The following is a 23,711-nucleotide window of genomic DNA, read 5'->3' as shown; positions in this document are numbered from 1 at the left end:
GACCTGGGGTTTACCGGATAATGGATCTGTCTGTAATTTGGATTCTCGTACCTTAAGTCTACTTGAAAATCACGTAAACATTAAATAAACTCAATAGGACAATAAGGATTTATTATATCTTAGTTTGGATCAAAGTACAAGGTACCGTTTTAACATTACAGAGAAAAAGGAAATAATTTTTAAACATTTGGATTCTATGGGAGACAGCACTTCCATAATTCAGAGCTTTATGGGTAATGATTTTTCAAAAAAACGTTTCGTATACCTGTATAAGGTTTACCGTTTCTCTGCTCTCTGTACAGCAGGGAATGTTAGTTTTGTCATCAGAAATGACCAATTTACTGTTTCCTATTTATTACTATCAAATGTCTGGTACTCTGCACCATTTGTTAAAAATGTTACATCAGTGGTCCCCCACTTTGAGCTGCAGCATGTTGCCTGGTCCCATTAAGGTTATAGGAATATAAAACAAATATAAATATTTGGTGTTCACCATCACTATTCAATAGCTTCAAGAGTATCCTAGGGCAGTGAATAAGCATTCACCACCAAATCTCTCTGAATGGGCCACTTCTTTGAGACCGGCTGTGAGATGAAACCCCATATTTTGGAACCAGGGACATGCAAAACCAGGCTATGATCTGAAAGGATTATAGCAACTATTAGCTGTGACAGAAAACCCAAATACGTGTAGAACGTTTGGAAAGGATGTGCGTCTTGTAAGCTATAAGAGCATCAGGTGGCCTTGGTAATTAAATAACCTTCTTTGCAAATTGAGAAAGACTGTAAACAGCTCCATTACATCATTTCTGATGCCAGTTCTGAGGACTCCCAAGCCTTGCCCTAGAGAAGCCAAATCCATATCTCTCACTGCCGAGATCTAATAAGAGCCAAACAGTCTAGGAGTTTCAATTGTATAAAGCCTTATGAATATTGACTAGATTGCAGTGGCTCTGGGCTATGCAGCGAAAAAGTATTGTATTTGGGAATGATCCATATTAACAGAGGATATAAAGGGAAATATGAAGCATTGGCAGCTATATGAATATAATATTAGCATTATGCAGCATTTTTACAGAATATTCCGGACAAAGTGAAACCTATAAAGTGCTGCGTTATACAGGGGAATAAGTGGAAGCTTTAGGAAAGCAGTATATAGCAAAGCTGAAGACATTACCCAGAGTAAGGGAAGGTGGGAATGAAGTTGTGGTTTATATTTATACAGTACCTGGAAACACTGGGAGGCCCAGGAGATCTCAAGAAGCATTGTATGAGTTATATGGAAGGGGAATATAGTTTAATAGGAGCATTTATTGTATGAAAAATACAAGGAGTTAAGAGAGATGGTTATTGGAGGCAGTACGAGTTTGTAGAATAACTCCATATGTGTCTAAAATGAGACTTTTTCTGGTAGCTAAAGAGTTATACTTGCAGAACAGCAACACATAATCTGAGCCTGCTCTAAGCAGGTTGATGGATGATGGCTGCACAAGCTGAGGGGACAGAAGTCAGAAGGTGGAGGAGTTAATTAGAGCTATCGGGGGTCACCTTGGAAGGTGAACGTTGGAGTAATGTTTTAATAAGGCACTCGTTTATCTGGAGAAACCGTCTCACTGCATAATTACTGGCCATTTAATGTACTAGGAGGGGGAATGTCCTTTTTGAAATGTCAGCTCTAAACATGACTTGTACAAGCATATGACAGATTATTCTAGTAGGACAACTCTGCATTTTGCCTATTTCTGGCAGGCTTGAAGCACTTTGTTGTTTGTGGGATGATGTGCATTAATTATTGCCGGCATGGCTTTCCATGATTATAGATAAGGTTTATATTTTAGGGATTCTGAGAACTGCTGATGTTTAGAAATCTGTCAAGTAGGTGTAAGTATAAATGGCATTGCTTGATTAGGCCTGTCTATGTGTTTGGTAGATCTTTATGGGGGCAGATTGGCTACATAAACAGCAGAGATCATTGGGAATGGGGTAGTTACATGGACAGTAGATCTTAGGGAGTACCTGGCTGTGTGTATGGCTGAGCTTTGTGAGAGTAGGTTGGCCTCAGCTTATGGGACAGCTCTGGGAGTGATCGCCTGCATGTACAGGTAGTGGCCTATTTATTATGCAGTGTGAAAAATGTGTAAAAAGCTGTGTAAGTGGAGAATTTATCAACGTGCGTTTATTTACATCATGATGTGCCAACATTATTTTACAGTGCTTCAGACATGTGTAAATAAGTTCCGGCGGAAGTTGGTTAAAGAAAAAGCAAGTACAACATTATGCCATTTTTACGATGTTTTTTTACATGGCGATGAATGAGTGTGGTGAATTATTCTGCCATTTTTTACACCACATGATAAATCTGTCCCTAAAGCTCTGGTAGTAAGTGCCTACATGTATGGTGACGGACCTGCATATATGGAAGAGCTCTAGGAATGGCAACCAGCTTGTCTAGTAGGGCTTTCAAAGGCAGGGCAGGCCACAGCATGTATGGTAGAGCTTAATAGGAGCAGACTGAGTGCTTGCATGGTAAAGCTCTATGGGACTGGTTTGGCAAGAACAAAACTGTCTGGTTGACGATCTACATCAGTGCATAGCAATAGAATATACTTTTCTTGGAACACAGTGTTTGGAGGGTCTAAACTAAAGACCGGTTAGGTTTAGGTTGATTTCAATGTAATGATAATCTATGTCTTGACTGATAATTCCTTCAACTATTGTCTCCAGTGCTTAAAAGGGATATTAATGCAAGAGAAATTGTGACTTAGCTGATAAAGGGTATAGCAGGTTTAGTTAAAAGCAAATGTTGTCAAGAGCCGAGGCTATAACACAGACTTGAGCAGACAGAGCTTCCCATTGCTCTGCTCCTGGTGGTTCCCTATGGCGATAAATTGAGCACTTACCTAGACACTTCGACAAAGGAAATCAAGGATCAATTTCCCTGATCATGACCAGAGGTGGCAAGTTGAAAAAATCTGTCTCCAGGGGCAAAGATTCCCCTACACAAACACCGAAACCACACGTGGTCATGGCATCCAAGATGGCCGACGACCTTGCCTCTTCCCTACAGGCTTCCCCTCAGGCAGAATGGGACTCAGAACCAGCCGACTCAGAACCAGAAACTACATTGACATGACACCGGCGATGCAAAACTAATAAGCAGGTTTTAACAACTGCTGCAAACAGAATTATCCTCACAAAAAAACTGCATGTTAACTCACTTCAGACATTTATTAGGGCAAAATCACCCAAATCAATTCAAACAATGTAAATGATTTATTTCTTACATTCAATTTGGCAGTGTCCCATTATCGTCTCCATACCCCATACAGGCCACACCCTCCTGACGCGTTTCGCACCATTGGGTGCTTCATCAGAGGAGGCGTGGCTGTTACCAGATACATCCCTTATATACCTCAGAAATTTCTCTATGCATGTAATCAATACATGTAACAGGGTAACTTCTCTTTCCTCTCCTAAAACAATTATTCTCAACTAGGAATGATCTCAACTAGTAATGATCATTGGTAACTTAAACTGTTCCTATTTCTAAAATTCATATAAATACACACACACACACACATATATATGTACCAATCTGCACCTGTAGTGTTCCCAAATATCATTAACATTATGTAGTAGATATCTAATGTGACCTTTTTTTCAAATGCATCTTTATATGTAAATATAAGTATAAACTTAAAATTAAAAGTTCTCATATTAACATTTATATATCATCTTTGTGCAATATAGCTCCCAAATTAGTGTTGATATACATTTTTTTATTTTTAATATTATTTTTAAAGTGCACTGAGCAGAGGAAAGAGAAGTTACCCTGTTATATGTATTGATTATATTAACAACCAGGGAACATGCATAGAGACATTTCTGAGGTATATAAGGGATGTATCTGGTAACAGCCACGCCTCCTCTGATGAAGCACCCAATGGTGCGAAACACGTTATGAGAGCTCAAAGAACAAAACCTGATAGATTCAACTTTTCTTATGGGACGACCGGTCGGTATCCCTCCCCCCCACCAGTAGGCCCCCCTTATTGCCCAAATTGGTCAACAGGCTGGCCTCACTCATGCCGGTACCTAGTACCAGTTCAAGTACGGTTCATTTACAATTTGTTCTTTGTTTATTGTATGTTGTTTCTTATTTTATTAGAATGGGTAACTGTTAATTTTCTATTTTACCTACATCATCGCACTCATTAGCTTCTTACCAGATGGGTCAATGATACTATTATGTGTAACTCATAATGTAAAAGGACTGAATTCTCCTTCAAAAAGATCAAATTACTTCAGACATTACAACCAGGCGTAGCTATCTGTATCCACAAAAGACTGAACCTATGGTTCAATTCATCTAAAACAGACCCTGAAAGTAGATTTTAATACTGAATGTCTATATACAAGATACTTTCCTTCCCCTGTTGGAAGAATGTAGCAAAGGCCCAACCCTATTGGGAGAGGACTTCAATAAAGTGGTGAACCCCCTCTAAAGCTGGCCATACACTGAGAGATCTGCTTGTTTGTTGATGTTGCCAAATGAGCGGATCTCTCCCCGATATGCCCACCTTGAGGTGGGCGATGACGGACTGATCCGATCGTGGGCCCTAGGGCACCCGTGGCACATGGCAGGGGTGCCCTTTTTCCTCCCTGCTCTTTGCCCTAGCCATTGAACCTCTTGGCATAAAAATTCGGGCACAAACTAAAATAACTGGTGTCAGAGTGGCAGATGTAGATTATAAATATGTGTTATGTGCAGATGATATTCTGCTCCACATATCAAATCCTATGACATATATCCATTTCTTATACGAAGTGTTACAGGACTCTGCAAATGTCTCAGCTCTCACAGTAAATACAAATAAGACTGAAGTTCTCAATATCAACCTGCCTAAGCACATAATCAAACTTTCAGAAATCAACTTTCACTTCACTGGCAAATATACAAACTAAAATATCTGGCAGTGGATATATATTGGGACTATTAAACACTGTCACGAGCTAATTACAATAAAATATCTCAAACGATACTTCAGCTGATAACTTCTTGGAGCAAACTTAAACTGACTTAGATACGAAGAATTACTACCCTAAAAATGTCAGCCTTACCACATCTACTATACTACGGACTCTTCCAGTTTCCCCATCAACAGGCATGCTTGGGTCCTTACAAAAAGCCATCAACAAGTTTGTATGGGACAGTAAAAAAGCCCACCTAAAATTCACAACAGCAGCCAGACACGGGAATAAAAGAGGATTGCGAGTTCCCGACCTAAGAAATTACTTTATAGCAGCCCAAATAAGTCAGCTTATAAATTGGCACAGGAAAGTGGATATACCTATGTGGATACTAATAGAACAGGACACCCTAAAACAAGGGTCCCTACAAAACTTACTATGGACCAAATCATCTGCCGGAAAGGTTGGCTGCAAACCAGTTATATTACACTCACTCAAAGTCTGGAAAATGATTACCCCTATCACACAAACTGATTTCTCAGCATGTACCAACAGTGAACTTTGAGTCAAATACTGATTTCTCTCCAGGGACAATGAAAGGCTCCTTTCAATGGTGGAAACAAAACAATTTACATTCTATCTATGCCCTAACCAAGTCAGACTATTTACTGTCATGGCAACAACTCTGGGAATCTCATAATATCCCACAGAGTGAATTTCTGAGATACCTGCAAATCAGGCATTATATAAGATCCTTATGGAAAGAGAAACAGTTCCCTAATCCAACGTTATTCAAATAAAATGTGCCTACAAATTCTCTCAAAAGCAAGCAATATCAATACTATAAGACCACCTAACCCACTTTACTCCAATAAGAGAGTTGTGATTTATTCGGCTATGGGAGAAAGACTTGCGTATATGCATGGAGGAGGACCAGTACTCCAATATTATAATGTGCACTGTTCTATTTATGTAACAATTCAAGAAACATCCCAAAATGTCTTGCATCGGTGATACTAAGTACCCACAAGACTTGCAAAATGGCACCCCACGTTCCCGTGTATGCTTTAGAATCTGCAGCCAGCATGGAACCTTCACACATATCTGGTGGGAATGTCCAGTTTTAGATTTGTATCCATACACTAATTACAAATGTTACTGACCTAACTCTAAGGAAAGACCCAGCAGAAGCACTAATTCACAAGAGAATTTCGGGAGGCACAGGTTCCTACCACTACTCCTATCCAATACAAACTAGAATACCTGGTGAATAATTTGGACCCACTCTGGCCCTACACCATTGTAATTTGCTGAAAAACGACAGTACCCAAAATACCCAGTTGTAATTGTTTATTTGTTTACTCTTATTTCTTCAAAGTATTGTACTCTGTGTCTTAATATTCCTGCAACTGGGGATTGTCCAGTATTTGCAGCTTCTGAACAATGTTTATGTTAATTAATTTTATTTTACCTTATCTATGCAAAATAAAAACATTATAAAAAAAAAAGCCAATGTCCAAGTTGGTTTATTTTAAGTGCTAAGTAATGCACACTTGGGATAAGGTCCCTGCTCTGTAGTGTTGACAGTCCAGTGCTGGATCTAGGGGCAGGCAGAAGATGTGCATGCATAGGGAGCAACAGTGGGGGACCCTAGGAACGTATCTCTTCTGTCGCCTACCCCTAGTCCAGACAATTGTCCCCGCACTGTTTGATCATCATTTGCCTAGTTTATGTGCACAAGCCATGCTTGTCTGTGGATTTGTATGATTGTTGACGTGCGCACAATCGTTGGCCCATATGGTGCACACCCGGCTTGGCCTCGCATTGCTACCGTCTATTGTGAAGAGGAACTTGAACTCAAATAATAAATACTACGTATATGTATAATATACTTTACATTTTAGCACATCAGTTTGCAAACTAAATGTGGCCATATTCATAAGCCTGCGAATAATCAGGCTTATGACAGAGCTGTCAACTCTTCTTGAAGATTTGCCAGGTGATGTTTGAAAATGTTTCCGGGTTGTGACGTCAACGATTGTCAGCAGAAGTTAACGTCATGCGAAGAGCCTCTCTTAAAGACATCAAAACTGAACTGCGCATGCGCACATAAATCCACTGACATCACTGAAATGTTCTGAGCATGCTCACACTGGATATTTGCCTGCATATTGCTGGAAATTGCCAGCAATTGTCAGAAATCAGGGGAATGCATCAGAGTGACAGGAGATCTGAGGACAGAGCTGAAAATCTGTTAACTCCTGAAAAAATCAGTGTTGACAACTCTGCCATGAGTCAATGGGCCTGTGTTTGTATACATATAGGGATAGTTAGATTATACCAGTGCAGCCAGCAGGTCTTACAGATCCATAGCAGGGGGCCCAACACACATGCAGACCAAAGATAATATAGTTTAACTGAAAAATAACTGTACTTAAAATAAAATTTTGAAAAACTAGTTCTTTCCGCATTCCTTCCCAATCGTACTAGAAAAAATACCGCTGCACCACCTCTTTGTTGCAAAAGATGAAAAGTTGAATTTCAACTTCTCACAACAAAGAGGTGATGCAGCAGTGTTTTTTCTAGTATGTCTACTTAACCCCTAGCAAAGGTTTTACCGGACTGCTTTGCATCCAACTCACAAGGTTATATAAGGTGGTTGAAGCACACACAACTTTTATTATTTTGGATTCCTTCTCAGTCTTAGGCTTTATTGGGAGCAGGCCACACTAATAATATGCAGTAGTCATGCTTGCAAGTTAATCCCAACCGCTTGACAGATGTAAATGAGTGACAGCTAGAGGAATAAAATCTGCACTGGCAAGTTGCTGGGAAAAGTGTGACTCAAATATGGAAGGACTGAGAGATATTAGAGGGAAACTAGGGCTGATGGCACTTTTTTAAAATCACTGCTTACCACTTGCAGTTGTCTTGAATCAGAAATGCCTGAAAGCAGATTTTTGTTTGGTTTATTTTGAAGCTGAAGCACCCCAATGTACCATCTGCAGGAGAGTAAAAGTAGCAAAAGAGAGAAAGGGACATATAATACCAAACTAGGCAGAGAGGTGGGTGGAATGGTGGCACATGATGCAGTCAACCTGTAGCCAAGTCAGTATATTTTAGCTTTCAATACAGGATCACAAGGAATTAAGGTGATATTGAGATAATTAAGTGCAGGAATCAGATAAAATAATAAATGGAATTAGACTTAACTCTCCCTCTAAACAATCTTGCTCAATCCCCCCTCGCACACAGATTTTCCATCAGAGGTTCTCTGATCCAAATCCCAGGCATGAAACCCAATTAATTATGGAATTTAATCACCCTGGCCCCCCGAGGCTGTCCGGGTGAATTTCCGGAGCTCTCCCAGATTCATAGTGACTAACACACCCTCTAAGGGACATAAAGCTTTAGTAATTAAGTTGGGATTGGGAAAATAATTAATGACTATAAAGTTGTAATTGGTAGGATGATTGATTAGTTGTGCGTGTGATGAGATAGCTGTCTATATTCAGATATTGATTTACCAGCCCTGTGCTTGCTGTGTAATTACACAATTCCTTTTCATTAGATTAGCATTAAAGAACATTTTCACATTGAGTAATTCGCAATTAAGATTCTGTGTGAAGACCTCAAACTAAATTTAAAGGGATAGTATAGCCCAGCACACCAGTTAGCACAATCTGTATAGTAGGTTAATGTAACTCTATAGATGATATGACCTTTACAATTCACTCCATTCTATTGCCCCTTGTAGTTTTTCCTGTTATACAATATATCAATGTAATTTTGTCATTCTATATTACATTCTATATTACCAAAGCCGTCTTTCTGCTATATAAAGCTGTCTGCCTGATATAGCTTAATCACTTCTCCATATCACACTCCCTATAGCCTCTCCAATTGGTTCATATAAGCCTACTCTCTAACACTATTTAATTCCCAATATAAACTTCATTCTGGCTCCTTCTATTGCTCCATTTAACCCACAGTGTATATCCTCCTATAGCACCATTCCATACTTTCCTAAATATTGAAATTTAACAACTATTGCTCCATATAACCCTCCCTACAACTCCTGACATTGCTCCATATACCTCTTCATATAACTCCTATTGCTCCATATAACCCTCCCTATAACGCCTGCCATTGCTCCATATAACTCCTCCTATTGCTCCACATAACCCTCCCTATAACTCCTCCTATTGCTCCATATAACCCTCCCTATAACTCCTCCTATTGCTTCATATAACCCTCCCTATAACTCCTCCTATTGCTCCATATAACGCTTCCTATAACTCCTCCTATTGCTCCATATAACCCTCCCTATAACTCCTCTTATTGCTCCATATAACGCTTCCTATAACTCCTACTATTGCTCCCTATAAGCCTCCCTTGAGCTTTATATAATCCTCCTTATCGCTGCAATTTCCCGAGCAGTAGTACAATATTATCCCCCCTTCCCCGGTTTACTGCCTATAAATTACCTATACTTTCATTGCCCCACATTACATATAGATTTATAATGTTGGTGTCATTTATAGGGGAATATCACATCTAAGTACACTGCAGAGGTGCTAATAACTATTTATTCTAGCAATACGATCAGCTAAGGCAGAACAGAGAGGGTTTTAGTACTTATTTAACTCACGCTGCTAAAGCAGTTGCCTAGGTTACTGAAGATATATTCTAAAATTGTGGATAATGTAGTCAGGGTGAGGGAATTATGTTAAAAAGGCCCCTTAATTTTAAAAATAAAGTGAGAAATTGAAGCGATGCGCTCCGGCTGTGTGTTGTTACAAATTCAGAGCATCACTTCAGCCTTTCTGGTCATTACACGCTAAAAGCTTTTCTATTTAACTCTTATGTGGAAGGAAAACCTGCTAATGGGCTGCTAATGGGATATTACAGGTCCCCCTTTGGTCCAGGATTAAGCACCTGAGACATTGTAATGCTGTCGGCCTGCTAAACTAGAGCTCCTCCTAATGCACTATATCAGGTACCCTATTATTGTCTCAATTACTCCACATAATTCCCTCCTCTTATAGTCACATGCAGAGCTGTTTTGGAGGGGGTGGAAGGAGGGATGGCCAACCCCATGCAGAGTAGCTCTGCCATTCTGAGGGAAACATCTCCACTGTTCCCCACTGATTTATCTTATTTATACGAAGGGCTGCAACTGTGGGATATTAAGTATATCACAGCAATATGCTATTGGGAACTTGGAAAAGTGTGTATACTAAGGCAAGATGCTATGAGGCAATAGACTGTTCCACACCTCCCAAATGTCCCGTTTTTCATGGGACAGTGCCGATTTTGACATAAAAAAAATCTTCTAGGAGAAAACCAAATTGGTGCATTTATACAATCCCCATAGACCCACGGTATGATCTGCTTGTTGGCCCCTGATTCAACAGTTGGAACACCCCTTGATTTGGCCCATTTAAAGGAGACTGCTAGTTAGATCATTGGGAGGTGTTTCCAAGTGTCTCCCTGATTTGTGACGAAGCGCAAGCGCAGTTCATTTTGACGACTTGAATGCAGATGTGCCAGACGCAGCACAATTGCGTCTGCTTCAACGCTTACATTGAGCCGGAAATTACTTTGGGAAAAACAGTGAATTGTGGCAATTGCGCTTGAAACACTTTGCTCACTGTGCTAATGTAAGTGAATGTACCCTTTTATGATTTATGTATCCGATGTAAGACTTGCTAATATTCTTGCTACTTTTCTTTTATATTCCATACTGACCACCCCATACAGTATATATAAATATATATATATATATATATATATATATATATATATATATATATATATATATATATATATATATACACACACACACACACACACAGTGCCAGACTGTTCTCATAGAAAGTTATATGGGGCAAACATTTCAATTAGTAATAAAAGTGGGGCTCGGTTCATTTTGCTACTTTAGGGCACACTAAGCTACTTTGCAATATCCTTATAATTATTTTTTCCTACTTTTGTCAGAAACTGCTGCTGCTAAGCCTCATTAGCTAAATAAATCTACAGTGACTTCCACAGAGCGCTTAATATACCCATTTAGTGAGCCGTGCAAAGATTGGATATGCAGCGGTAGATTCAACTTTGACTTTCCTGTCAGCGGATCCCATCCTCGCACAGCTCACTAAATGGGGATATTAAGTTCTCCAAAGATGGAGCTGTAGATATAGTTAACAAGGCTTATTAGCAGCCACACAGGGGTATTAATGCATGCAGACTGAACACTACTTCCCTCAGATTTGGCATTATGTATACGTGCTTATAATTTCAGCACATATCATTGAAGAACCCACCTGAGCCATGGCAAGTGATATGGCAGCTCCCACTATTGTACAAATAATGTAGATACAAATAAAAATGATAAAGTAGAGGTGCTTCAATGTCTGCATTAAGGATTCCAGTGACTTGAAGGAAGGGGGCTTCGTATGATACTTTCAGGCTTTCATATAGGGGTCACTCTACCCTCATCTAAAAACAAAAAAAAAGGCTACAAATGTATTATAATTGCTACTTTTTATAACTCCTCTTTTTATTCAGACCCTCCCCTATTCATACTACAGTCCCCTATCCAATTCAATGCATGGTTTCTAGGGTTATTTGGACACTAGCAACCAGCGTTGGACTGGCCCGGCGGGACACCAGGAAAAAAACCCGGTGGGCCCGACCCTTAATGGGCCCCTGCCGGGCCAGTCCCCTCTCCCCATCAGATTCGGGGGAAAAAATGATATAGGAGCGCAAGCGACGCCGAGGGCAGGCGCGTTCGGAGCATCATATAGGGGGTTGACGGGGGGCCCTGGAAATTAGTCCCGGTGGGCCCCCCAGTCCGACCCTGCTAGCAACCAGATTGCTGAAATTACAAACTGGAGAGCTGCTGAATGAAAAGCTAAATAACTCAAAAACCACAAATAATAAAAAATGAAAACCAACTGCAAATTGTCTCAGAATAACACTTTCTACATCAAACTGAACATTAACTCAAAGGTGAACAGCCCCTTTAACAGGCCAATATTTTATTTTACCAGTGCAAAATGCATAATTGGTTCCATAAAATGTAAACACGGTAAGCTGTGGGTAGTTAAGGAACATGGCCGTATTGGCTAATAGGGTTAAGGGTTGCTCTATGTGCTTCAGTATACAGGTATGGGATCCATTATGCAGAGACCCTTTATCCAGAAAGCTACGAATTACGGAAAGGCTGTCTCCCATAGACTCAATTTTATCCAAATAATCCAATTTTTAAAAATGATTTCCTTTTTCTCTGTAAAAGTAAAACAGTAACTTGTACTTGATCCCAACTAAGATATAATTAATCCTTATTGGAAACAAAACCAGCCTATTGGGTTTATTTAATGTTTTTATGATTTTGCAGTAGACTTGAGGTATGAAGATCCAAATCATGAAAAGATCCGTTATTGGGAAAACACCAGCCCAGTTTTTTGCCCGGGTCAAAATGGACTGCTCGCTTTCCAAACAAGGAAAACTGGGCAAGATTTCCTATGATTGATGCGTCATAGTCCCGCCCCTGACATCACTGCCCGCCCCATCATTGCTCGGCTCACTACATCACAGCCCCGCCCCCTGCCCGGGTTGCTCCGGGTGAAAAGGTGGCAATCCTAGGTCCTGAGCATTCTGGATAAAAAGTCCCATACCTGTAGTTGCACTCAGCACCGCTCAGACCTTCCTGACTCCAATTCCGAATTGTGCGCAGTTGCACCTACTGATGCAGAGAAACCCTGGAGATACGACCACATACGACCAGGTGGTAGCTCCAGGTTCCCTCTGCATCAATAGGGCAACTGGGAAATTGCCCTATTTTGGAAATTGCTCCCCGACTTATGCCGATGTGCAACGATTATTGTGCTCACAACTCCCCCCTTGTGACTGGAAGCAAATACAGCATTATAGCGGATGCAGATGAGTCCTAATGTTATTACCAGATGTGCCCAATGTACAGTGACCCTGGCACACAGGGCAATTGAAAAAGCAGGGTTACCCCTTGCTACTTTTATTTAAGCGGACGTGCGACGTTTCGGGGTTCCTACCCCTTTCTCAAGCATACAAACAGTGACCATCGTGCAGTGTATAAAACAGGTGTGCAATTAACATAATTAGCATATTAATGACATGCTGTGTATATTCTCAAGGAACCTAATCCTTTAGCCAATGTGATTGGATTGTGAACCCATTTGATTTAAAAACCTAATAAAAGGATCCAAACAAGTGCATAACGCATGTATAAATAAATATGCATTAAAATGTCCATACTGTGGTAAATCCAGCTGGTGCTAGTGCTGTAAAAGATACTGAAAAAAAGAAACAATGTAAAAATACAAAAATTACCAAACGGATTACTTACACAATTTGCACAGTAAAACCGATACAAAAGATAAAAGATTTAAAAGATACAATGTATCTAATTACAAACCACAAACTTGCCCTACTGGAATAAATTGATCGTTACCTGTCCCTGGAGTCTACAAGAGTGTTCTCATCTGCAAAAAAATGCGAAAAATTATTAAATTTTAATTCTTCCAATTAAAAGAAGGATCAACTGCTAAGCATAACTCTGCTTCATAAAAAACATGATAAATTATATTCCTCGTTAAGTCCCCTCGGATGTCTAGATTGTAGACACCAAATCCAAAAGCATTCCCTCTGTAATAGCTTACGTTTAATATCCTGTCCAGAAAACGCCGTTACTTTCTCCAAAATTTGCCATCTTAATTGTGCCACTCTATGGCCCTGCTCGTAAAAATGTTTCGCCAATAAAGTTTCTTTTTTTGGTTTACTTGTTTCTTCCCCATTACTTTTCTTTTTTGGAAATGGAGTCGGCAGGGGTTTGTAATTTCTGAGTACGCTTTTGTGTTCATTTAATCTAACCTTCATTGGTCGGGAGGTTTGACCAACGTAGGCTAGTCTACATGGACACTTTAAACAGTAAATAACTTCTTTACTGTCACAAGAAAAACAGCCATGTATAGCATGTTTGGAACCTTTGTGGGGGTGTGTTACATAATTCCCTAGTATAATACTATTACAATGGCCACACTTTCTACACGGAAATGTGCCATTCAAATCAGGTTTAACAGGAAACATCCCACTTTTTCTTTCTTTTTTGTTGGTTTTTACAAAGTCCCCAATGTTTTTCCCACGTTTGTAAGAGAACAGTGGTGGCTGCTGGAACAAGTGTCCATGTTTCGAATCAGAACTTGTCTACTTGACACTTCTGATTTTTTGACCAGATTAAGTAGTATCAAGGTGCCAGAGGGGGATTTTTTGTTATGTTCTCTGGATGTCAAGGATTTATACACCTCAATTCCTCACAGTGAAGGAGTGGAAAGTATTCGACTGTACCTCAGTAAAGGTTCCCTCCCCAACCACATGATTGGGCTGATCTGTAACTTATTGGAAAGTGTTCTTTTGAAAAATTATTTTCAATTTGAGGGCGAGTATTATATACAGATGCAAGGCTGTGCCATGGGTGCCAACATGGCACCAGCCTACGCAAATGTGTTTATGGACCATTTTGAACAGAAACACATTTTCTCTAACATCGATTTTTCTCAACATATCCAGGCATACATGCGCTATGTCGATGACACGTTTTTCTTGTGGACTGGGACAAGGGAGGTTTTGGATGATTTTCTAACTTTCCTTAACTCTGTACATCCCACTATTAAGTTCACTATGGAGGTGAATCGTTCGGAAATACATTTTTTGGACGTAAATGTCACATATATTGATGGGTTGTTTGAAACCACAGTATATACTAAGCCAACTGACCGTAACAACTTGTTAAAATCCACATCCCATCACCCGCCTGGCTTGATTCAAGGCTTACCAAAAAGCCAATTTTTAAGGGTCAAACGAATCACCTCCGATGTGAACTTATATGAGAAAGAGTCCAATAAGGTTTTAAAAAATTTTTTGGATAAAGGATATGATAAAACATTGCTAGAGTCGGCTAGAGAGGAAGTGAAAAGCTTACCTAGGGCAGAGCTATTAGCTAAAAAACCTATTACCTCAAAAAAAAATGCAGAGAATACCATATGTCTCTGTATATGATAATAATTCTAAAATTTGTCGTAGAATCATCATGAAATATTGGGGTATTTTAAGTTCTGATTCGAAACATGGACACTTGTTCCAGCAGCCACCACTGTTCTCTTACAAACGTGGGAAAAACATTGGGGACTTTGTAAAAACCAACAAAAAAGAAAGAAAAAGTGGGATGTTTCCTGTTAAACCTGATTTGAATGGCACATTTCCGTGTAGAAAGTGTGGCCATTGTAATAGTATTATACTAGGGAATTATGTAACACACCCCCACAAAGGTTCCAAACATGCTATACATGGCTGTTTTTCTTGTGACAGTAAAGAAGTTATTTACTGTTTAAAGTGTCCATGTGGACTAGCCTACGTTGGTCAAACCTCCCGACCAATGAAGGTTAGATTAAATGAACACAAAAGCGTACTCAGAAATTACAAACCCCTGCCGACTCCATTTCCAAAAAAGAAAAGTAATGGGGAAGAAACAAGTAAACCAAAAAAAGAAACTTTATTGGCGAAACATTTTTACGAGCAGGGCCATAGAGTGGCACAATTAAGATGGCAAATTTTGGAGAAAGTAACGGCGTTTTCTGGACAGGATATTAAACTTAAGCTATTACAGAGGGAATGCTTTTGGATTTGGTGTCTACAATCTAGACATCCGAGGGGACTTAACGAGGAATATAATTTATCATGTTTTTTATGAAGCAGAGTTATGCTTAGCAGTTGATCCTTCTTTTAATTGGAAGAATTAAAATTTAATAATTTTTCGCATTTTTTTGCAGATGAGAACACTCTTGTAGACTCCAGGGACAGGTAACGATCAATTTATTCCAGTAGGGCAAGTTTGTGGTTTGTAATTAGATACATTGTATCTTTTAAATCTTTTATCTTTTGTATCGGTTTTACTGTGCAAATTGTGTAAGTAATCCGTTTGGTAATTTTTGTATTTTTACATTGTTTCTTTTTTTCAGTATCTTTTACAGCACTAGCACCAGCTGGATTTACCACAGTATGGACATTTTAATGCATATTTATTTATACATGCGTTATGCACTTGTTTGGATCCTTTTATTAGGTTTTTAAATCAAATGGGTTCACAATCCAATCACATTGGCTAAAGGATTAGGTTCCTTGAGAATATACACAGCATGTCATTAATATGCTAATTATGTTAATTGCACACCTGTTTTATACACTGCACGATGGTCACTGTTTGTATGCTTGAGAAAGGGGTAGGAACCCCGAAACGTCGCACGTCCGCTTAAATAAAAGTAGCAAGGGGTAACCCTGCTTTTTCAATTGCCCTGTGTGCCAGTGTACCTTTTTGGAAGCCTTTACCGAGGGGGTTGCCGAGCCCTCTACCCTGAGCACCGGGCGTCATCGTTTACACTTAGGAGTGTGCTCTACTTCACTACCTATTTTTCAATGTACAGTGACACCAGGATTTGGGCATGACTAGGGCATAGCTATCCAGGGCATAACTGGCAAGTGGAAAGGCTATGGGGCAGATTTATCAAGGGTCGAATTGAAAATTCTAACTTCAAATTTGACTTTTTGCGGGGTTTTTTTATGGCCAAAACTGTCAAATTCAAATAGGGTATTGTTAAAATTCGATTCGAGTTTTTTTAAAAAATTCCAATAAAATGTTCAATATCTATCATGCTCTGGCCCTTTAAGCACCCAAATTAGACTTTTCGACACCTGAAACCTGCTGAATTGCTGTTTTAGTCGATGGGAGACATCCTGGGATCAATTTGCAGTTGTTTGCACCCTTCCTGACATTTTTTTCGGAGAATTGAGTTTTTAAAACTCTCCGAATTCAATTAGAGTTTTCGGGTTGATCCTATTCACCAGGGTTTTATAAATTCGATTTTTTTTTTTTAAATAAATTTTGATTGGTCGAATTTCGAGTTCATAGGAGTTTGTAAAAAACTCTAATGAATGTGAAATTCGACCTTTGATAAATGTGCCTCTTTGTGTGGATTTCTCGCCTTCTTGCCAGCTCTTTGGGGAGATTATCTTGTTATGTGGAGCCATATCAGGCCATGTTCTCCAGCTGAAGAAGTGTGTGGGCAGAACATTTAACCTTTAGGCCAGCTCTTCATCCGACACTATAATAGCACTACAGGAAAGATAAAGAACTCGTTTATGAGCATCTCATCCTGGATTTCAGAACCTATTGCCCTGGTTCTGGTTGCTAACAAAACTGCCAATGATAAAGGCATTCAGGGACCATCAGAAAGACTCTTTTTTCTTTTCAGAGCGGCTCGTTGCAGCAATGTACAAGTACCGCTGATGGGACATTAAATTGCAGGGAATGTTCACCTGAAAAATTAATGTTTAATTCTCGGGCAACATGAAAGGGACATTTGCCGTTTTATTTGTAGTGGTTTTGATTTAAGATTTTGTCATGTACTTTTTTTTAGTTTGTTACATAAACTATTAAGGCCTTTTATAAAGATATTTACTGTGTACAATTTTGTTCTACACAACAGATGATGCCTAGTCATGTCAACATCTTTTTTTGCCCTTCTCTACAATCCCTTTATCTTAGTTAATGGATCCTAAGTATACTAAAATCCAAATATATACCTCTTGTCTATTCTATGTATAATACAGATTCACCCCTCCTCTGTGTATAACACATACCAATATGCCCATTTTTGTATAATACAGAAACTCTCTCACTTAGTGTGAGGAAAGACCCCTGCTCTGTGTATAATACAGATACTTTCCCCTGCTCTGTGTATAATACAGATCCTCTCCCCTACTCTGTGTATAATACAGATACTCTCCCCTGCTCTGTGTATAATACAGATACTCTCCCCAGCTCTGTGTATAATACAGATACTCTCCCCTGCTCTGTGTATAATACAGATACTCTCCCCTGCTCTGTGTATAATACAGATACTCTCCCTGCTCTGTGTATAATACAGATACTCTACCCTGCTCTGTGTATAATACAGATACTCTCCCCTGCTCTGTGTATAATACAGATACTCTCTCCTGCTCTGTGTATAATACAGATACTCTCCCCTGCTCTGTGTATAATACAGATCCTCTCCCCTACTCTGTGTATAATACAGATACTCTCCCCAGCTCTGTGTATAATACAGATACTCTCCCCTGCTCTGTGTATAATACAGATACTCTCCCCTGCTCTGTGTATAATACAGATACTCCCCCCTGCTGTTTGTAAAATACAGATACTCTCCCCTGCTCTGTGTATACAGATACTCTCCCCTCTCTGTGTATAATACAGATACTCTCCCCTGCTCTGTGTATAATAAAGATACTCTCCCCTGCGCTGTGTATTATACAGATACTCTCCCCTGCTCCGTATATAATACAGATACTCTCCCCTGCTCTGTGTATAATACAGATACTCTCCCCTGCTCTGTGTATACAGATACTCTCCCCTGCTCTTTGTATAATACAGCCACTCTTCCCTGTTATGCTTATAATATAGGTACTCTCACTTGCTCTGAGTATAATACAGATACTCTCCCCTGCTCTGTGTATAATAAAGATACTCTCCCCTGCTCTGTGTATACAGATACTCTCCCCTGCTCTGTGTATAATACAGATACTCTCCCCTGCTCTGTGTATAATAAAGATACTCTCCCCTGCTCTGTGTATAATACAGATACTCTCCCCTGCTTTGTGTATAATACAGATACTCTCCCCTGCTCTGTGCATAATACAGATACTCTCCCCTGCTCTGTGTATAATACAGATACTCTCCCCTGCTCTGTGTATAATACAGATACTCTCCCCTGCTCTGTGTATAATACAGATACTCTCCCCTGCTCTGTGTATAATACAGATACTCTCCCCTGCTCTGTGTATAATACAGATAGTACCCCTGTTCTTTGTGTAATAGAGAACTAGATATTATCCATCTGTCTACTGCAGCCCATAGACTCTAATGTATAGTAAAAAAAAAAAGAAATGTTGCTCAAAAATATGCCCATTGACTTCAGTGCATTTGTCAAATTTTTTGCCGTTTTGCGAATTTTCTCTTGACACGTCCCATTGCCGGTGTGAATTACTAATGAACATATAATGCTCACATACATTGGGGCGCCTGACAGCTGTACTATTTCTAATTCCGACTGCAATTCATTGTAATAGAATCCTAGAATACAAAGCAAACCTTTTCCTGCCTTGATGTAGGACTTTGCCATGTTATTGCCTGTCATTCATATATATATATATAAGCTATAGAAAAGATTCTTACTGCTATTCCTATACATTGACATGTTCAAATCTGTTGATACTGATCTGTTGTGGAATGAAGGGTAATGACATGTGCCACATTTTGTCTCTGGAGTTTTATCACGGCTACAAAGCACAGGAAAATGCCTGTACGCAATATAGCTTTTGTATGTATTTTCATGAAATAATGGAATTTGAAGGGTTTTTTTTCCCTGCAGCGATTCTTCGCAGCCACCATGGCAAGGAATTTTCTGGTGTTTAGTCACGGCGACAAAATGTCATGTGGTCATTTCGAATCCAAAAAATACAAAACCAAAATGTATATAAACTTACTTTGAGTGCTCTTCTGAGAACTTTAGTAGCATAGAGCAATGACTGTTGCGGCAACAAAACACCTGATAATGTTCTACCATTAGTACAAATCACTGCAGGGAGCACACTTAACTGCATGGAAATGGCTTCTTACACACTTTCCCATGATTGAAGTATTTTACTAGTAGCAATTCCCACTACGCGCAATGGAAGGAGATTTTTAGTTACGAAACGCCCCATCTGTCATTTCCCTTACATTCATTTTCTGTTTCAGTTGACTCTGAGATATTAGCAGCTTTAGACAGCTAATATCAGGCTTTTAGCTCAGTAGTTCTCTTTCAGAACTCCTGATAAGGGATGCTAGGGTTAATTATGCAGCCAGAGTCTGTTAACCCTACGGCCACTGATCCTTTGACCTCTGAAAGAGAGTTGCAAGAAAGTTTGGTATTGGCAGCCTGAAACCTCTAATATTTTAGAAACCAGAAAAAAAATAATAATTAAGTTGCAAAAGTGCTCAAAGAAGCACCCTGAGTAGGTTTAGATTAATTTTATATAAGTTTATACCATCTTAACTTTATTATATAGGAAAAACCACCTGAGCATCTTAGTGCAAGTACAAGTCTGGCGCATACCTCCCAACTGTCCCGTTTTTAGAGGGACAGTCTCTCTTTTGACAAGTCCCTCATTTGTACTGGAAAGTCCCATTTTTCTCTGCACTGAACAGCCAGAAAAAGAAACAAACTTTCTAACTTAATTGGCTTTTGGCAGAGAGCCCAGAACAGCCACAGCAGAAGATAAGATACTTTTGTAAAAATTTCTAGATAAGCAAATAAGTAATTGTAACAATTTCTAGATAAGCAAATAAGTAAGCTGTTAGACTCACAGCTTAAAAGGCAATTCACCTTCATTAGCAAAACTATAATAACTGGGAAAAAAACACAGAAATATGCTCAAACTTTCATAACCTGCCAAATTAACATGGTAATTAGGGGGTCCAAAAATGGGTGTTATCAAAAAAAAAATTTGACGCACTACACGCGCCAACTTTTTTGTCCCTCTTTTTATTTCCAAAATGTTGGCAGATATTGGTTTGGGATCTGTTATCCAGAAACCTTTGAATTAATTCCATTTTATCCAAATAATCAAAATTTTTAAAAATGATTTCCTTTTTCTCTGTTATAATAAAACCGTAGTTTACACTTGATTCAAACTAAGATATAATTATTCCTTAATGGAAGCAAAACCAGCCTATTGGGATTAAGTAATGTTTATATTTTTTTCTAGTAGACTTAAGGTATGAAGATCCAATTTATGGAAAGATCCATTATTCGGAAAGCCCCAGGTCCCAAACAGCTTGGATAACAGGTCCCATACCTGTACCATTTAATTGAAAGGCCATTATAGCTTCCATTTTTATTTTCCCCTTATTTGTTTAATAATGAACATTTGATGAGATGAATGTTTCTCCCTCTCCTTTTGCTGGTTCTATTAACTTGTAAAAGGGTTGTTTTGCAGTTTATCTTTACCTAGACTGGCCACAAGCTTCCTGATGTCCAATGGCCTAATACGGTGTGGCCTTACAGTCCATACGCCATAACATTATAAGACATATTGGAGGCATGGTAAATGGTCGGTACACAGAAATACCATACGTTTTTTCCAACATAGGTATCACCCAGTACTAAGCAAAATACTGCAGGAGTATGTCAGGGCCTTGGCATTATGTTTAAACATTGGTAGTGCCCTCACAAACAGAAAATATATTTCCTAAAGAGATTACCACTGAGCTGTATTTGCAACATGTGAGGCCACTTAGTGCCGCATCCTGAATTGTTGTGGTCCTCCTGGGTATATGATTAGCAATTACAATGCTTTAACCTGTGGGAGACCTCTTTCTGTCCATTAGAATTGGAAATTATCTACCCGTTTACATCAGACTGCCATAGATTTGAGTGATGCTAAAGAATGCGGACTTCTGTTTTATTACATTTTAGCCGCTCATTGGTACAGTGTGAATTAGGCTGCGCAATTGCGATTTTATTGAATGTTTAAATGATGCCAGCAGGAAAGGGCATTTGATAGTCATTATTCTTACTAAGCGGCCATTTGTATTAAAATGCCCCATGTGTCATGGCTATGAGTTGTCTCAGCAGCTCCTCTTCGTGCTAACCAGTAACAGCAGCATTTGGCACGGCTGTGCTCCAGCTGCTCACTCAATGTATCGGGTTTGGCTAGTGATTCATTTCTGTACAGAAGCTCAGACACGCAGTTAGTAGGGACACACCGAATCCACTATTTTAGAATTCCGCCGCATCCTTTGTGAAAGAATTGGCCAAATCCTGAACCCTCATTTAAATATGTCAATTAGGGAAACAAGGGGAAAAGAGAACCATACACTGTGTGCATGGTTAAAAATGTTCATATTTCCTTGTTTGTGTGACGAAAAGTCACTTGATTTTTTGGATTCGGTTCGGCCAGGCACTTGGATTCAAATCCTTCTGAAAAAGGCTGAATCTTGGCCGAATCCCGAACAGTAACCCATAGCAACCAATCAGATCTTTGCTTTCTTGGAGTGGACTACTAAATGCTACGTGTTGCTTAGGTGGTGATTAGGGAAATAGTTTTCTCTTAGCAGGTATATTCCCCTTTCATTTTCTCTTACCTTTTTAGCCATCCTACATTTTGAGATATATATATATACATACATATATATATACACATATACATACATATATATATATATATACATACATATATATATATATAGGAGAAGTAAGGGACGCACACCTTGAAGAGCGAAGATCTGGGTGCCAGTCTGGAGAAAATTTCAATAAGCGATGCAGGATGACGGCACACCAAGTAATCACAGCGACACAAGCGTATTTGAAAATAAAAAAGGAGGTTTATTGGACTGAACCAACGTTTCAGTTCCTCACAGGAACTTTCATCAGGGAGTGCCGTCATCCTGCATCGCATATATATATATATATATATACATACATATATATATATACATACATATATATATACATATATATATATACATATATATATATACATATATATATATATATATATACACACACATATACATGTGTCATCGCATATATATATATATATATACATACATATATATATATACATACATATATATATACATATATATATATATATATATATATATATATATATATATATATATATATATATATACACACACATATACATACTACATACATATATATATATATACATATACATACATATATATATATACATATACATACATATATACATATACAAATATATATATATATATATATATATATATATATATATATATATATATATATATATATATATACATATACACATATATACAAATTTGAATCTCAATTGTGAAGGTGAAGGGCTGTAAAATTGAAGAATGGAAAAATGAGTCAAGAGAAATAGTAAAAAAAAAAAGGGGAAAGTTAGTATTATGATGGATGGTGAGGGAGCATTAGTGAGCCAATAGTACTGTATGTATGGCAGTGAGGGGAGAAATAAGGCGCAAGATTAGAGGTAAAGAAGAGGTAAGGCAGCAGGAGGTTATAGGGAGCCTGCTTAAGTAGAAGACTTGATAGGTACGGTAATAAATAATTCAATTAGGTGCAATGACTACGCCACAGAAAATCTTTGTTAGAAAAATGGATTCAGGTCCCGTCCGTGAGAGGTGGGAGTAAAATGCAATGTCAAAAGTGGCAAAAAGGAGGCAAAAAAGAGTGAGACTTGAGATACTGAATAAGCTAAAGAATATGGGAACAAGCAAATGGTAAAATTGAGAGAGATACAAAACTTGTTGGCTCTATATGAAAAAATACAGAATATCGAATCTTGCACAAATACCAAACCAAATCTGAATCCTTACAAATTTGAGAAAAAGCAAAGTATTAAAAATGTCATTCTCTATAACTAAAAATAGACGCATTGTTATTCACTGAAGCCTAATATGGCTGGAAATGGTGTATTATATATATATAGCCAACTTATTGTACCAGAAGAGAGGTTCAACAGCACTAATAATATACCAGGCCTCCATAATTCTCGACAGAAGCTCACTAACTTGACCAACATTTGAGAAG

The sequence above is a fragment of the Xenopus laevis genome, chromosome 9_10L (genome assembly GCF_017654675.1).
Source record: "Xenopus laevis strain J_2021 chromosome 9_10L, Xenopus_laevis_v10.1, whole genome shotgun sequence".
Classification (NCBI taxonomy): Eukaryota; Metazoa; Chordata; class Amphibia; order Anura; family Pipidae; genus Xenopus; species Xenopus laevis.
The sequence above is the reverse complement of the archived record's forward strand: the minus strand, read 5'-3'. Positions refer to the sequence as shown.